The 4,706-nt window shown below is 46.6% G+C and overlaps 2 non-coding genes across 2 annotated transcripts; both read left to right on the forward strand.

Moving 5' to 3' along the window:
- The first annotated feature begins 3,548 nt into the window (after positions 1 to 3,548).
- Positions 3,549 to 3,620, forward strand: TRNAE-UUC (transfer RNA glutamic acid (anticodon UUC)). The gene has a single exon. It is a non-coding gene; the product is annotated as a tRNA-Glu (tRNA).
- Positions 3,621 to 4,070: 450 nt separating this feature from the next.
- TRNAQ-CUG (transfer RNA glutamine (anticodon CUG)) lies at positions 4,071 to 4,142 on the forward strand. Its single transcript has one exon. It is a non-coding gene; the product is annotated as a tRNA-Gln (tRNA).
- The last annotated feature ends 564 nt before the right edge of the window (positions 4,143 to 4,706 follow it).

Here is a 4,706-nt window from a genome sequence, read left to right on the forward strand (position 1 = left end):
CTATGGTACTATAGCCCCTGGCAGGAGGGTGGGTGGAGCCATAAAGCGTACACTGCTTTGTTTCTTGTCAAGTGGAATATACCTCATGTGTAATGACAGGGTCGAGGACAAGGGAAAGAACAAATTAAATCTTCCCCAGTCAGCGGTGAGAGCGCCAACCCCTAACTACTAGACCAGCAGCGAGCATGCTCGATTGTTTAACACGTGTAATAAGACACATTGTCTGTTCAGCAAGATGGCATTGCTGCCTTAGTTATTAAATTAAAGTAGGTAAAAAAATACAAATAATATTAACAATCAGGCTCGTAAATAGGGTTTTACTTAAAATGCTGGGACCTACAGTCCCATTAAGTCCCAGAATGCAGTGTAAACACCCGACCTGGGTTTAGTGCTCATGCCTTGACCTGGGAAAATAAGGTTTCTGGTGGGCGTGGCCGTCGGGGTCAGTGGTTCTTTTGCTTTCACAGTTCTAAGTTCTAAACCAGTTCACTAAAACGATGAAAAGTTTCACCTTCGTATAAAACAAGTCCCCATTCAGAGCCCGATCCCTCATTACATTAATTTAGCGTGAACATATGCTGGTTAAAATGCCTTTGCCATGTAATTCTTTGATTTGTATTTAATATATGTTTATATAACTAATAAGCCTCAATTGCTTCTTCAAGAGAGCAGTCAGTGGCTTAAAACGATAAGGCTGAAGTGCTGTCCAAAAGGTAAAACACTTCTGAATGTTTTAACTTGTAGGAGGTGTGGCAATAAATAAAAAGTCTCAGTGCTCTATAGTCTCAGTATCATATTAGAAATTGAATTTAAAATATTCAATCCTCATAATATTAAAATGTAAGAGAAGTATTTAAAAAAAAAAATTACAATTATTTGTACACTCCCCGTCGGGGAACCCCGGTCTCTCACGTGACAGGCGGGGATACTGACCACTATACTAACGAGGAACCGATGAATCTCAACCTGCTGGGCCGCTCCTCATGTGGCCTTCGAGCCGCCTCTCCCCGATATGCTACCGGTTCGTGCCCTTCATCAACTCCTTGACACCAACACAGGGGGCCACGGGCTCAACAAACACACACACACTCTCTCTCCCACCATACGCACACACAAACACACTCCTCCCTCACACCTCACAGCAACCCTCTCGCCTCCTAGCAGACGCTCTCAGCAGCGTCCCCCGATGCCAGAGTCACCACAACCAGCTCCCAGGGCTGCTTCAGACGGGGCCCGGACTGGCTCTTCAGCCCAGGGGCCCCTGGCTCTGTCTGATGAGGGGGCATTGCAGCGGGGGCTGCACACAGGGAGGGGGGGCGGTCGACACCAGCGACCTAAGGATGACAGTCACTCGACTACAGTCCTCCACTCTACCAACTGAGCTATCGAAGGCTAGGTCGAGCTGGGATGACAAGGCGCTATATCCCATTCACCTTCTAAACACCTGATACAGCTGCAAACCCGACAGATACTTAAGTGATAGGGGGAATGGGTGTCGTCGTCACTGTGTCTGGTTATTTATTTCCATTTTTTAATTTTGGGTTCCAAAAGGTAGTAATAGTTATGTTATCTAAGATTATATATGAATAAAGCTCAAACACCACAGGTTTGGGGGTATTTGATAAGAGTTACATTTCGTTTTTTTAAATGTATTTAGGGTGTTTCATGTTTGTTTTTGGATACATTATTGCTGGGGATCATGGGTAACCTTTGTTATGGTGTTTTTAGGGGTTCATCTTTTAGGTTCCGATGTTCTTTGTAACATCAAATACTTAAAAGTGTTTTTGTAGTTCGTGCTTTTTAATTATAAAAAATGTATTCACGTATTCTGGGGTTCAACGTTTTCTTATTAAAAAATATAAATGCCAAACTTAAGCAGGTGGTACATTTTATGTTTCTGGTCTGTGATGTTGGTAAAGGGAATTCAGTCACTGGGGGTCGCCAACGTCAGCGATTCCATGTCTGTGAAACACCCTCAGACCCCAGGGGGCCCCAGGGGCTGGTTTTACTTAAAGTTCAGGGGCTGGTCCTTGTAATCGGATCTGTTTAAACACCTGAAGGAGACAAGAGGGGTGTCCCCTCTGACCCATCAGAGCTCTTATATGCTGTGGGTGTAAGAAAGATGATAATAGGTGGAGACTGGGTTGAAATGCTGAGCCATTGTTGTCATCCCTTTGCCCCTCGGCAGCCTCGTCTCAACGTCAGTACCACCTGCTCTATGAAAGCGGTCTGCCAGGAATCCAGTCTGAGGGGTCAGAGGGCAATCAGAGGTTACTGGGCCATAGTTGTATCAACGAGGGGTGTTTGCTTCCGGTGCCCCGGGGCGGGGGCCTCTGTACTCTGGGCCCCCAAACTAGGGACCAGGCCCCCTTTTAACACCTGACTCAGAATAACAAGACAGAGCAGCCGAAGCTTACTGGGGACCCGCATGAATGAAAGGAACAAATGGGGGAAAGAAACAGCACCCTGACCCTATTAGTGCACACTTTTACATCCGGTGTAAACATAGATACATATTTTGATTTAAAACTTGTTTACATCTGACATGAATAAATTCGGAAATATTTGTACTTCTGAGTGTTTACTTGCCCTCCCATTACAGTCGTTTCTTATCCTACCCGATTTTTAAAAAAGTTTCTCCATTCGGTTCTTTTAAATTGAAATGATGTCAGAAACGGACAACACTGTAGGAAATGGCTACAAATGTGTGTTTATTGCTTTTGACCCCAGATGTTTACTTTTGTATAAACACTGGTCCTATAGTGAACCGCTCGGACACCTTTGGGTAAAGTCCGCGCTATATAAAAATGCATAAATAAACACCGCAGAGGCTCCTCCCCCGCTCTCCCAGAATGCCGTGCGGGATTATTCGGGGTCTGCCCCTGTCAAGGCTGCTGATGTCCCATTGCTGCTCCAGGGCCCTGTGGGCTGTGAGTGCTGTGGCGGTGCTGCCCCCTGGCGGTCACCCTGAGCATCTGAAGATACCTGGGAAGAAGCCAGGCTGCACCTGAGCTGGTCCTCCCTCCTCTGTGTGAACCAATCGAGTGTCAGGACTGGGGTCGGGGCTGATAGTAGGGGGAGAGGGGTTGTAACTGGAGCCCCGCACCCCCCAAGGCAGCCTGGGGCCTGTGGCAGGTGCAGGGGGGTGTGGATCAAGGAAGCAGCTGGATGGAAACTGAGAGGGGTCTGTGAGGCCCTCAGCCTGGTGAGGAGGCACAGGAGTGAAGGGGGGTCCTGGGGAGAGGGCGTGGCTTCGTCTGGATCAAAGGAGGGGCAGTAAGAGACATTGCGGGGGCTGCTGTTGTCCTCAGCTCCTGGGCTCAGTGTCTGGAGAAGTTCCAGGGTTGTAAATAATGAGACATGAGCAGGTTGTTGCACAAATCATGACCCCTCATTCCTTGTGGTTTGTCAGGAGTGGGAGGGTGGTCTGTGACCCCAATCATGGCCAGACAACGGGAGTAGTAGCGTGACTACAAGTATACTGAACAGAGTGTGATAGGACAGATTCTCCTCATATAGACTCAGCTGCGTAGTGATCGCCTATAGCCTCCCATATGGTCTAGCGGTTAGGATTCCTGGTTTTCACCCAGGTGGCCCGGGTTCGACTCCCGGTATGGGAAGTACAGCTTTTGCTATTGCAACATTATAAAAGTATTTAATTCCATCTAAACCAATATGTCTCTGGTAGTCCTAATAACTCTCACGTCCTTCTCTTCGCTGCCATCAGTCTAAAGCCCTTTGCGGTTTACCCCGACCCCTCGGCTCCTTAGGAAGTTCCTGTTTCCTCTCCTCTGTCGGGGCAGCTCCTGTGTCGCCGTTTCTCGGCACTACACCAACTTTAAGAGTAAGTTACAGCACAGTCATGAAAGGACAGATTAAAGCATCAATGTATCATTTTCCATCTGTTGGTTAAAAAAAAAAAGTTGTGTGTGTCCTGTTTAAGGATTTAATTGAGAAATAGACTCTTTTAGTTGGACGTTTAAGCATACTCTATTGACCGATAGAAAGTCAGCAACTGACCAACACTGCTTATTTACATGATTTGAAAGTGACGTGAGCAATGACCAGGCGGTTCCATGGTGTAATGGTTAGCACTCTGGACTCTGAATCCAGCGATCCGAGTTCAAATCTCGGTGGGACCTGGCGATTTTGTTATTTGCTTCCAATTTTTCTAGGTTTTAAACAGTGCAACTGTATCTCTAACATACCCCCTCCCTTCCTGTTTTCACCCTCCTGGTCTCTGCTGATATCCATACATTATCTTTAGGCAGTGCTGGGCGGCACGTGACGCTGCACACAGGTGTTTTATCATTCCTGTGCCTGTGTGGACACCTTTCTCCTTTGGCTGCACAACAGTGACACGCACAGTGTGGACTGGACTCCAGCGCCCTTCACACCGGATAACTTACAAGGAGACACACAGAAGGGACGGCAGGGTGTAAAAGAAAGGCTTAAATAATGTGTGAACGGATATAAATTAAAAAGGCTTTTTTTGTTTTATTTCTGCACTTTATGAAGGGTGATGACAATTCCACCAAAACTGTTGGGCAAAAATGTGAAATATAATCTGTTCGTCGCGTAAAGTGCTCTAATTGCAGTGGGCCGAGTTTACACAAACAGCACAAAAAAAACAAGCATTCGTATAGTCAATAGATCTCGCCATTGGGATCTTATAAGTCACCAAGGATATTGTGCTGCATAACTAA

This window comes from Lissotriton vulgaris, chromosome 1_1, assembly GCF_964263255.1.
Source record: "Lissotriton vulgaris chromosome 1_1, aLisVul1.2, whole genome shotgun sequence".
In the NCBI taxonomy this organism is placed as follows: domain Eukaryota; kingdom Metazoa; phylum Chordata; class Amphibia; order Caudata; family Salamandridae; genus Lissotriton; species Lissotriton vulgaris.